Source organism: Hesperophylax consimilis, chromosome 17, assembly GCF_061612785.1.
Source record: "Hesperophylax consimilis isolate HC1 chromosome 17, BYU_Hcon_1.0, whole genome shotgun sequence".
Lineage (NCBI taxonomy): Eukaryota > Metazoa > Arthropoda > Insecta > Trichoptera > Limnephilidae > Hesperophylax > Hesperophylax consimilis.
Genome location: NC_142852.1, coordinates 19891266 through 19905380, shown reverse-complemented (window position 1 = coordinate 19905380; position 14115 = coordinate 19891266).

The window sequence follows — 14115 nt, the reverse complement described above, 5'->3', positions numbered from 1 at the left end:
ATTAAACAAACTTGCAAAGAATTTGGATGTAAGGGACTGTTCCCTAAATGACTTAAAACAATTATTGAATAGCCACCTAGCTAAATGCTGACGTATGTAAAATTGTACTGTAATTGTAAAAAATATTCTTTTGTACAATAAAAAAAATATGCCAAACAACACTAAACCAACTGTCACGTTATTGATGGTCACAGTCATTCCTCCGACCATAAATATACCACTCTCTAGATCGATATCTTCGGGCTTTTTGTATGTAACGGAATTATACAGTACTTAACCACAGATATACAAGCAGCATACAAGCAGTACCTACCGTGCGGAGCAGAGCAGTAGACAAGGTAGAGGAAACTCAAGGCCATTTAAAAAAAGATGCGACCATAGACAACATAATTGCTCTCAGCCTACTCTATTCATTCACTAGCCCAAAAAAACTATTATAAAAATAAAAATGTCCTTGAAGCAGAAAAATGTCGAAATGTTTTCCAAGGGCAAGGTTCATCTGAATAAGAAAATAAACTTTTACAGTGCATTTCCTTAAGATGAAACTTGTTAATCTGAGAAGAAGAAACCCAAAATGACAAGAAATTTGCAAAAACACTGAAGAAAATTTCCAAAACATGATTGTCCGACAGTACGACGAATTTTTCAGCCTCATGAACTCATGGTTACATATGTTTAAAAATCTTTAATTTCACCAAAACAATAAGATAATACAGGATAACACTAATCAATAACATGAATAAGTTTATCGATATAATAAATAACATTTATAAGTTATGGAGGAAGACAAGTATGAAGCATTGTTCAAAAAACCGAACGAATAACCTGAAAACTGTCAATTCACTTTAAACTTGAACTTACGTAGGTAGGTTGAATATGGGTCATTCCGCCGTTTCGTTCAAATTTGCCTGTTTCCGCGGATTTTTTTTTTTTTTTGCCTTTTTACTATATATTTTTATAGAAATGGGTTCCCGTACCTATCAGATGTATAAAAGTGAAAAGGGCACCTTTGTGCGACACTTGGATTCGAAGAAAATTGATGGAAGGTAATGAAGGTGTGGATGGTAATGAAAAACTGTTGGATGGTCATTTAAACATTTGGATGGTAATGAAGTTTGGTAATGAAATATTAATAGATGGTAGTGAACAGGTCTTACATCTAAATAGGAACATAATATTTAAGGAACTTGAGATCATTCTTGTGAAAGTTTTTGCTGGAAAACTATTTCAAATCAAAGTTCGGCAAATTTTTTAAAGTGAATTGTCCTCTTTCATTCTCATCTGGATCTTGCAAGCGCTGAAGAATTTGTGATTCCAAAATGAAATCGTCGTCACTAATTGTTGGCCAGACAAATTTTTTGGAATTCCCTTGAGCTTTTTTCAAAAAAATTACTTTGTACTCTAGTGTGTACTCATGTTTTCCAATAATTTTCCCAATGAAATGATGTGTCGTGTTAGTTATTTTATATTGAACCATTATCCAGTCATCTAAGTAGTATTTGAATGGCGCCTCCTTATCCTCTTTGTTGGTTTCCTCGTCAATGTCCATGTGTGGGAGTTCCACAGTTTTGGGGGACTGCTGTTTTAATAATAATAATAATAAATTCTTTATTCCAGGATGTGGGGAGGTTAGTGCAATCCCACACATCCCATAGAGGATATAAGTACAGATAATATTTACATATAGTAAAATAAATAAAAAGGGATTAAAAATTAAAAATTAAATTAAAGATGAAATTAAACCAGAGAGACACGGGAATCCATCGGATCTAAGATTGTGGGAGCAAGTATCTTTCTCCAATGGTCTTCAATGCTCGATCCTGAAGTCAGACGGGATTCTATGATAAGAATGTTTCTGGAATGGTTTATCCTTCCCCTCAGTCCTGCAATCCTGGTTCTTAACAGAGCTGCAAATCCTGGAACTCGCCCTTCTGTAAACATAGAGGAGGCACTGCAGTGCCTGGGGAGTCCGAACATCAATCGGTAAGCGTTGTTATATTGCACCCGAAGCCTTTCCATTGTTCTTTTCTTGAAATTAGCCCAGAGCTCGCATTTGTACAGATTTCATCGAAATCAGGATATTCTACTCTTAGGGATCGGATGAACTTCTCGAACTCACATTGATCGAAAGGATTGAATTCTTGCGTACTATTTTTATAAAGGGAATAATGCTGTATGCTGAATAACTATGTCGTTTACTTTTTTCTCTACTGTATCTTCGATTGGTCTATTTACGTTTTGTAGCTGCAACGCCTTCAATTTCTTTTGTTCGTTTCTTTTCTCGTTCCTGAGTTTGCTTATCTGGTCCTGTAACGTCTTAATGATTTTCAATGATCTATACCTCAATTTTCTAACATTCGTTAGACCACGCACATTTTTTTTAATGATTTGTTGTTCATTCTCGACTGCGAGAGGGTCAGGATCTAGAGTATTTTGCACATTATTGGGTACTTCCTTGACATTTTCATGAATTGGAGGCATATTTTCTACTGTAATCGTTTCTATTTTACGCTGCTCCTCTTTTTTCTTCCAATAATTTACAGAGTTCTTTCGCCATCTTCGTCTTTGCTCTCTCTGAGCTCTTTCACTCATATCTTCAATGCTGCAAATCTTTTTTTGCGCTTTTCGCATTAAGTATCTTTTTTTTTTCTTTCGCTTTCTGAAGACTGTACAGTTCCGGATTGTTTTTAATCTCAGCATATTTTTGTTGCTTACGCAGCCTGTCCTTGGATAAATTTTCTTCTTTTTTCAGTTTTTTATTTAACTTTGCCATTGTGGATTATGGTGTTTAGCCTGTAACAAATAATAAAGAAAAATTATCATAAGTATCGGATCAAGTGAGAATTTGAATAACAAATATGGATAATTTCAATTTCGTTACTTTTACAGGAGAGCCCAAAAATTGTTACACTACTTTTATATCTTTGTTTAATATTTTTTTTCCCTAAATGATTTAAAATCTAACAGTAATGATATGGTTTTTTAATCAAGAAATTTGCGTTGGACTCTTAATAATGCCCTTTATATAGATTTTTGTTCAAATCTGGATTTGTTTAGAAACTTGAAATTTTGTAAAAATTCATCTGTTTTAATAGACAACTGAAGTAATGAAGATAAGTAATGAAAATAATTGTGACTGTAGGGGAATAGTTAAACCATTTGTTTAATATATTATTCGTTTACATTTGAATAATTATAATTATATCATTGAATAAAAAAATCGATTTTCAAATAAAAATTCGCAGGGTAAATTTTAACAGATTGTTTTTCCATATCAGTAAATAGATAAAACGAAAATATGTATTTCACCAAAACTGAAATTGTCCGACGCTAGAACGCAAGAAACTGCTTTTATTGATAATATTAACTTTTATGAACCCCCAACATGGTCCCAGATGCACGTAAAAATAACCCCTACAAATTTATCATTACCCTCCACACCTCTAAATTACCATCCGGCAAAAAATTTTACGATACGGAAGGTAATGAGACGGAGGGTAATGAGGTTTTGACAATCTTTCCTTAATAACTCGCTTAATAATGACATTACAAATCTTTATGTTTCAATAAAAAATAGTCCGACTAATTATAGTTTATAGGTTCATGATTCGAATTTTTAAAACATGTACTTACTTTAAAAAATGCTGGAAGGTAATGATGCCTGGTCGGTGACAAAGTCGTTTTCGAGCACGGAGATCGCAGATATTTCTTTATTCAGCGACGCACGTCCTCCCCGTCCAGATATAGCGGTACACTGATTAGTAACGGAGGCGCGGGGTGGGGTACAGCTGACGAACAGTGACAAACACGGTCACAATTTTAATTACCGCTTTGGCGGAAGACGACAGCGATTTTTTCTGGACAAAAACAAAATCTCAATTCTTTCTATGATACAGTAACTTTAAAAATAAATTAAACACCAATAAATATGCAAAATTAGTTGTACATTCAGGTCGATTAATGAATGTAGTGATTTTACTAGTGTAAAATGTTCTTATTTATTGATCAATTTACCGGTCCCTCATTTACACGGGGAAGGTAATGAGATTTTAGCATGTTTTTTGTATACCATAAAGTTGTTAAGTAACAAATGCCTAATCCGGTAAATACTACTTTTTTCTTTTTTAAATAACTACATTTTCCAATAAAAGTTTCTTCAAAAACATTATTTTTCATATGACTTTTTTGCAAGAACATGCGATTTGAACGAAACGGCGGAATGACCCATATATGTTTGTAACTCGCTAACACTATACTGGCTTATATTGTATTTTTATCACGAACAACTTTAACACGCAATATTTTCGACGGAAATGATAGTATTTCGGCAGCAAATGACAACCCTCGTGTATAAATAAACCACTGTCATTTTGTTTGAATGATTTGAAAACTGTCAAACGGCAGAATTCCGTCATCTCTTTCTGTTACACGAGTCATTATGGTAGAGAGCGAGAGATCAAACCAATCCTTCTGCTCTCACCAATGAGATCTGAGCTTTTAGCCATATTATTCGTTTTCTATAAGAATTTTGAGGTGGGCGTGGCGGTTTCAAATGAGTTTCAAGGCCAAAGCTTAGTTAAATGCCCCTGCCTCCGACTACGTCCGACTAAAGTTATACAAAGCCCATTCCAATATCAGTCGCAAAAAAGAATGACCTGTTAAAATTATGTAAGACCAATATTATTCCACCAGGCTTACATAACTGGTATGAAAATAATAAAATAATTAAAACACTTTGTTTTTACCACGATAATCTCTATTTTTTATATAAAGTCAACATGTTTCGAGAACGATGTTCTCTTCATCAGGACAATTAATGTACTAAAAACTAAATTGTCAAGTATATAGAGACAGGTGTGGGTAGAAAAGGAAGTAGTGTGTTTTGGGGGGGGGTGGAGGGGAGGGGTGAGAGGTGGAAAGGGGAGGTGCTTAGAAGATCAAAGACAAAAAATTACAATGGAAAAATTAAGACAGGGTTTTTCACAAAATTAATTTGATTAATAAAAATAAAGATTTTCGTGGTAAAAACAAAGTGTTTTAATTATTTTATTAATGAAATGGTGCCACAAAGTGAATTTGTAAAATTTGAAGAAGGTATGAAAATACACCATGTTTTAGTAGCATCAAAAATGTGGCTCACGAGCCCAGCTTTTCTGATTCCGATCCTGAAGATGAGTAGAGTGTACCGTACCTACATGTCTACACGTATACGCATCCTTTAAAAGCCTTTTTACTATTATAAAATATTATGAATGTGTCTTTCAGTAAACACCAATAATGATTGGTAATTATTATTATTTTTATTAGTAATAAAAAATATTAAAATTTGTATTGCATTCTTGGTTTTCTTATTTATTTCTACTAAATATTCCAAACATTGCTTATTTTTACGTTGATTAAAGTTTTTATAATCTTTTTTATTTCATCTAAACACACACATTGTTTATTTCTGATATTCGTCATAATATCTTTGATGTGATTATTATTATCATAAATATTTCTTTTGTTGCATTGAATATCTGTATTTCAGTAGGTACCAACAATAATTTGTAATTATTATTATTTTGATAAACAAACTACCTAAAAAAAACTTTTGTCTTTTTTAGAAATTATTATAAGAAATAATAATTGGAATTTAATAATTAAATATTATAATTAAAATAAACTTAAAGCTATTTTGCAGCATTACAGTCAACAATTTGACAATAATCTAACCAAGCAAAGCACACTAAGTCATTATTGACCGGTAAAAACCACTAAGTCCGGCTTATTTTTTTGTAAATCTTTAATTAAATATTGCTGTTATTGCTTTCAAATAATATTGTGTATTTATAAGGTACTTAAGGGTCCAATCTAAATAATAAAATATTAAAAAATATATATATTAGAGATATTCATCCACTTATAGCCTTTCCAAAATCGCTAAATATTAAAATGCGATTATCTCAGGATTGTGTTTTAGTGACTTAGGGCCGGTTTTATAAACGAAGTACCAAATTTCTGTTACGTAACGAACCGTTTTTCGTTAGCGGACCGCTATCCGTTCGTTATCTTCTTTTGGGTACTATAAACAAATTTGCATTATCAGCGGTCAACGGTTACATTTGGTCCGAAAGTTTTTTTACTGGCAATGTTTTTGGTAAATAATTATTTCTGATATTGTTTTCATCTATGGTTATTACTTTAGCTGTCAAAAGCGGTCGTTATTTCGAAAGTTTGGAGCGGTTTGCAGTATTTGTTCACACAATATTAACCCACTTCTACAATACAATTCTACAATATACTTCAAAACTATGTAAGTTTATATTTAATAATTATATAATGTAGTGGATTGGTTATTTATTTATTTATTAACGGACATCGTCCAAATTACAAAATAATAACACGAATAAAGTAAAATGAAAAATATAGGAGTAGACAAAGGTACATGAAAGCAAAGACATAAGGTAGATATAATATTAAAAAAATAAAGTGACATGTCGAATCAAGTCAAAAATACGCCGTGGGTCAGGACCACAGGACATTTATAATATTCCGTCACTTTTTTAGCGACTGGCAAAAATCATTTAGACTTATCCCAAAAAAGTTAAGGCTTTGACTTGAGTTGACCAGTCTACACATTCTGGACAATGGTGAATAATATCCATAATTTGTCGAATGATGGTTGAGGAAGAGCAGTTCATTATTTCTGAGTCTTTGCGAGGGGATATTGAAGGGAATGAGTTGCAGTAGAGTAGGTGAATCAATAATACCATTTATAATTTTGAAGAAGCAAATGAGGTCATTTATTTCCCGACGGACTTCCAAAGTAGAGAGGTTTAGAGTTAGTTCAATTTCATCATATGAGTATTTGCCTTTTTCTAAACCTAGCCTCCTAGCAATCCCTCTTAAGAACCGATGTTGAACAGATTCAATGCGTCGAATGTGGACAGCATAAAAAGGAGACCAAATAACACAAGCATATTCAAGATGGGGGCGAACCAAGGAGCAGTAAAGAGTTCTAAGGGTATTTACGTTTTTGAAGTCCGAAGTGATTCTAGTGATGAAACCAAGTAGTTTGAGCGATTTATTAACGATTGTAGTTATGTGTTCCCGAAAAGAAAGCTTGCTATCAAGAGAGACACCAAGGTCTTTAATAGATGTAACAGTTGCTAAGCAAATATTATTAAGTTTGTATTCGAAGACAATCGGTTTTTTTGATCTATAGAAGGACATAATTTTGCATTTATCGACATTTAGTTTTAAGCAATTAATTTTACACCAATCATTGAAAGAGTCGATATTCAATTGGAAAAGAAGGCAGTCATCGTGATTTTTTATTATCTTTAGAATCTTATTGTCGTCAGCAAAAAGCCAAAAGCGTGTATGAGAAAAAATACTAATAATGTCGTTTATAAACAAGTTAAAAAGAAGCGGTGCTAGATGTGCTCCTTGAGGTACGCCGGACGTTACTTCAATAATAGTAGACACAAAGTTGTTTAATTTAACTCTTTGTTTTCTATTGCTTAAATAAGAATTAAAGAATGATAGCAAGGGGTTTCTAATACCGATAGCATATAGTTTGGCCATAAGGATTGAGTGGTTTACTTTGTCGAAAGCTTTAGAGAAGTCGGTATATAGAACATCTATTTGTGAGTTATCTTCTAGACCATTGACGATGGAATTGGTAAAGGATAGTAAGTTAGTAGTAGTAGATTTAGCAGATCTAAATCCATGCTGTTCCTCGATCAGTACATTTTTAAAGATAGGTGTGATTTTCTTCGTGATTATTGATTCAAATATTTTAGGAATATGGGATAATATCGATATGGGTCTATAGTTTTCTACGTTCGACTTATTACCTGATTTGAAAATAGGTCTGATATAAGAAACTTTCCAGGAGTCTGGAAAAGTGGCAGATGATATTGACAAGTTATATAACAAACAAATTGGCTTAGATATAGTAAATTTACATTCCTTCAGTAATATTTCTGGAATATCATCAGGACCAGTGCTTGTTTTGCTGGGGAGATTTTTTAAGGAGTTAAAGACATCTATAAGTGTGATTTGGCAATTATTTAAATCAATAGTATTAGTATAGTTGAGTGGAGGGATAGTGCACGAGGTATCAGAATAGACGGAGGAGAAGTGTTCAGCGAAAAGGTTAGCAATGTCGAGACCGTTGGTAGCATGATTTTCATGAAAGAACATACTTGGAGGGAGATCATTATCATTAGTACTTTTTTGTTTAACAAATTTCCAGAATTGTTTAGGGTTAAGATTTAATTGTGTCTCAGTGAGTTCGATGTAGGATTTATAGCACCTAACAGATTCGATTTTGGATAGTTCTCTTAGCTGAGAAAATTTATGGTAATGCGCCAAGTTGTTCGTACATTTGAATAATTTGTGTATTTTCTTTTTCTCGATTATCAACTTCTTTAGTTTCATGCTGAACCAAATGGGAAACTTAGGCTGGGAATAAGTTCCCTTAGGTACAAATAAGTCTATGGCATTAGTTATACATTCGTTGAATTTAAATGTAGCATCGTTAATATTGATGTTCGATTCAAGAAATGTCCAGTCAGTTTGGGCGAGATATCTGTTCATGCTAGTATAGTCACCTTTGTTAAATTTGTAGTGGTATGTAACCGTTGATTTTAAGGTAACATTTTTGAAAGGATTAGTGAAGTTGATATCGAGTGGTGGGTGATATTTATCTATTGGTAGTAATGAGTCAGAAGCTTCACTAACACAAACGCTAGGCGTGTTAGTAAAGATCAGGTCAAGACAGTAACCTTGACAGTTATGGATTGAGTTTAGTTGGAACATGTTCAAGTAGGCAAATAGATTCATTATTATAGAAGCTTGAAGGGAAATATTACTAGGAGTTTTTACACCATGATTGTCATTGAGCCATATTACCTTCGGTAGATTGTAATCACCGCAAATAATTAATGAATCGGCATTTATAGAAATACGTTCTACTGCTTCAGTATGTGACTTGTAGATATCTGTTGAAGAGGATGGGGGAATGTAGATACAACCAATGATAAGTTTCTTGGAGCCAAGTAGAACAATAAGGTTAAGGTTATGATTATTATGTAGTTTTATGCATCGTACTCATTATCTAACCAAATTATTTTTACATTGTCAATTTTTTTTATTTATTTTTTTTATAGTGAATACCTCACAAGAGTCCCAACTGCTCCCGTCTGGAGCCAGTGAGACTATGGCATCCTCAATTGGGGGATGTTGTGAGGCTGAAGGTAAGTGGGGAAGGGAAAGAGGAAGGTGGGGAAGTACCTGGCTATTCAGATCTAGTCACTAAACACGGCTAAAGCCATTTGGAGCAACGTTTCAATTCTGAATGGTGGTCTTACACCAGGGCGATACTGGTAGTATCTTCCACTCTGGAACGTGCCGCAAATATACTATATATTATTTTAATTAATTAATTGTGAAATAACACAAATTAATCAAATAAAATTTATTTGCACACGCCGGGTTCGAACCCGCGACCTTCGGAATGGCAGTCCAATGTGTTACCACTGGACTATGCCGGCCGTCAAATGATGAGATTTTAATGTAATTATTGTAATCTTTCAGAATGAACATGAACAAGAAAACGAAAAGTAAAAATTTCTCAACAGAAGAGCTGTTCATTATCATATCTCTAATTGAGACAACGCCGGCGTTAACATAAAAAAAAACAGACGCCATAACAAATTTGGCTAAGGAAGCAGCTTGGGGCCAATTAGCCGATTCATTTAATGCAGAAAACGGGGGCATCCACAGGGATGTCTCCCAATTAAAATTAAAATGGGACAACTTAAAGAAGGCGGCGAAAAAACGGGCAACCTCAATCAACTCAAATAACAGGTGTGTATCTCATTTTTGTATGATTTTCTGTGAATAATGTATTCAGTTGCCGGCCACCCAGGTGTTATTTTATTATGGTTTATGTGCATGGTTTTCTTTTTACCCGCCTCACTAAACAAAGCCTAAGTAATATGAAAATACACATAATAACTCAGGTATGGCCCGCTATATGTCTGGTAATGTTATTTTAGCTCGATAATAAGCTTATTGGACCCGGGTGTTTAACTAAAAATATTATAAATGTAGTATGTAGTTACACGATAATAAATATTACAAACGAGCAGTACCCCAAGTATATTGTAACATAATATAATTTAATTAGAAATTGTATGAAGCGTTACTCTCTATAATATTGTGTAGTAAGTGTTAGTTATTTAGAATATTTGGAAAGCCTGTTCTTTCTTCTTCCGTCAACCACATAATATAATAATAATACCTTCTCTTCTTTCATGACTGCTAACAACAATAATAACTTTTCCCACTATTTACATGCTCATCGTTAAGCGTAGGATTTTTTCTATCATTCAAAAGATCATCTGTCAGTCTCCATTATTTAAATGTTTTATTTTATTTTCTAGAGCCACTGGCGGAGGGGAAGGATCAATCGTCCCAGATCCAATACTGGACAGGATTATTGCTATAATCAAACTCTCCAATTGTGTTGGCCCTAGGAGTATGTTCGATGATGACGCCGGCCATGTGGTGATAGAATTTTCACAAGATCATGGACTTGTGTTAGATGCAGGAGTTACTACTGTAGAAACTCCTCAAGTAGAAACTCCTCGAGTAGAAACACCTCAAGTAGAAACACTTCGGGAAGATGAAGGTCGCCAAACAGCGGTGGGATCGGTTGTTGGAGACAATAGGTGGGATTGTTGGAATCCCACTGTTCTAAAGACTCCGGTAAACACCAAATTAAAATTCAAAAAGAGGAAAACATTAGAAGAACTAGTGATGATATCTAAAGTCAGAAAAAATAATGCCATTGCTGCCTATTATGAAAACAAATTGAAGAATAAGAGCTCCAATATATGCAATTGTAACCAACCAACCATCCCACTACACTGTCTCCAACAAGTGCACTCACCCTCTGTTGATGTTGATGAAGTCGATGACCTTCTGAAAATTCTGTATATTATGTAGAATTGCATCTTACTTTAGATTAATCTTGAGATTTATTTTTTATTATTATTAAAAAAAAATTGACATGAGGATATTCAGCTCTTAAGTATTACTGGACTACCGGTGTTTAACTAGAGGTGATGGGATACTATTCAAGGGCTCCGATGTCTTCAGCATTAACAGAATGTGAATTTATTAACAAAATGTTATTCATATAACTCCATTTTGCAAATAAATGTAACTTCCAGCTTTTCAGCTTAAAGGTACAGAAATAGCAGCATGTGTTAGCAAAATGAGTGGTAACAGGTAAGTATAATATAAATTGTAACCTCTGCGACAAGCTGTTATTATTGGCAATGTTACAGCAAGTGCATCAGTGAAATGAGTAAAATGGTAATTTGTTATAATATAAATTGTATTCATCATGATCTTGCATCATCATGTAGAAATGGTGTTTTAATTGTGTATCATTTTAATCATTGGAAATGTAACTCGTACTTCGGAATGTAGTGGCGAGATGGCCAGGTTCTTCTTATGATTGGAGTATTTTTAATAACTTAAACTACAAATTCCTCACTTAAAACCAGATTGGAACGTTGAAAATTTGGTGACAACACCTTAGTAGGCGACAGCGGTTATTCATGAACCAAAATGAGAACCATTGAGCAATCCTGTTACAGAAGTAGAACGTTTACGTAATGAGTCCCAAATTAAAACCATAAATTGTATTGAGCGTTGTTTTGGTGGGTGGAAACATAGGTTCCCTTTACCGAGTCATTGTGGCTACTGCAATACTACACAATATTGCAAGAAAGGAGCACTGTTAAAGCAGACTTCCAAAATATGTATTAATGAAGTTGTATAGTTCATTATTAACAGTCTGATTAATGTCCTCATCAACAACATTGGCAGGAACTTGTTGGTCCAGAGGTTCGGGTGCTTCCATGGGATAATCATCTTCGTTCTCCTTTCCCGCAATATTGTGTAGTACTACAGTAGCCACGACGAACCCCTCAACGCGGTATAGGGAAAGCCTTATTGGCAAGAATAATACAGGGAATCTACGTTTCCATACACCAAAGCAACGCTCAGTGCAATTTCGGGTTCTAATTTGGGACTCATTATATAAACGTTCCACTGCTGTTTCAGGATTGGTCAATGGTTTTCTTAAATATTTGGTTCGTGGATAACCGCTGTCGCCTACCAAGGTCTTGTCACCAAATTCTCCACGTTCAAATCTGGCTTTCAGTGACGAGTTATTAAAAATAGTCAAATCATGAGCAGAACCTGGCCATCTCGCCACTACATTCCGAAGTACGAGTTTTGCATCGCACACAGCTTGCACATTCAAAGAAAAATAACCTTTGCGGTTACGGTAAGTTTCTGCTTGGTCTCCTTCAGGTGACTGGATCCTGACATGGGTGCAGTCAATGGCACCGATGACCTTTGGGAATCTAGCAATCCTGTAGAAGTCCTGAACTGCGTCACTGTTCATGTTTATGTGAACAATGGAGGCGATTATTTTCGTCACTCTCCATAAAACGATTCACGCCGTCGACTTGGAGACTCCCGTAAAGTCGCCAGCAGCTTGCAGCATTGATCCCAAAGCGTAGAATCGTAGTGTAAGTAACAACTGCTGAAAATAGTGCACGGTTTCAAATGAGCGAACAATACAACAACTACCTACTGACAGCTGTCAAAAAGCATTTGAGCGTCAACAAAACGGGCCGTTGCCCATTTAACTCACCAAAGTCAGTGGGTTATGCATAAATCGAAATTTAACCAATCGTTGACCTGGCGAACGTTTATAAAACGGCAAAATCAGGTGGTAGACCAAATATTAGTTAAAAATGGTATTAAGCGTAACGAACGGATGAACGAACGAAATTATAATTATTTCTTCATCAATAATAATAATAATAATTTGTAGAGCGCCGTTTTTGTGAAAAATCACCTCAAGGGCGCTCATCATCCCAATAGATGTCACCGTGGGTTCCATATTTTAGATTTTTCAAATTACTTGAGTTTGACAAGCAAAATCGTCATATAGAACAGCCCGGCCTTGTGAGCACAGCTACCTAGAGCGCGCGTAAACGCGCTCAAGGCACACAACCAGTGTTCAAAAGCGTTCTTCATATTTCAAGCGAACCGTCTATTAAGTGTGAGCCTTGGCTAATTTGAAATAGCTTTTGGGATTGGGCCTTGGCTAATTTAAACAGCGTTTTTTATATTGCCAGTTATAATTTAATTAAAATCATTTTACCTTGGTTAATATTATATTTAATCCCTTTTATTTTCTTTTTCATCAAATGCTATACCTCTCATACATCAATCAGACTTCTTCTCTATATGGAACTGTATACTCCGTTGGGAGTCATCCCACAAGAGACTTTGAATAGCCTGGTTTCAAGGGTTTATCCTAAATAAATAGTTCTCGTCCAACATACTTGATATAACGTGCGTATTGCAGTGTTCACAATTAAATAATATGGCATAATACGTCCAACGTGTTATGCCATATTATTTTATTGTTACGATCCTACACAGTTACTTCATAAGGAATGTAACGCCATGAATTTAAAACAACTATTATCACACAGACGCTTTGAAAAGAACGCAGCGTATCACAAGTTTAGGCTAAGGTCTGAACTTTGTGGCAATTCACAAATCATTTGTATCAGGCTCCACTTCTATTTAATAGTCTTCCAGAACATATTGATTCGTCTAATTCGTTCTGTACTTTTAAGAGGATTGCCAACATTTTTGTTCATCTCAGTCCTTTTAAATTAATGGTATAATGTGTTGTATGTGTAAATTTTTTCATCCTTGTCCTTTTAGAATGCAATTTTTTTTCTTTCCTTTTCTTCTCTATGGTCCTTAATAATTTAATAGTTAAATATGTATTATGTTTTTTTACAATCAATTATCAACATATGGTACCTTACATGTTTACTACATTATAATTTAATGAATTGGCTGGAATTAGATTAATTAATAAGCAATATTGTTCTCTCAATAAATAATATTTTTGTTATTTTTATTACTTTGTTAAAAAGGTAGAAATAAAAATACGACTCTGCGTCTCATTCCAGTAACGGAATAAGATAATGTGTCAGTCTTCCTCGGGCGTTCCAA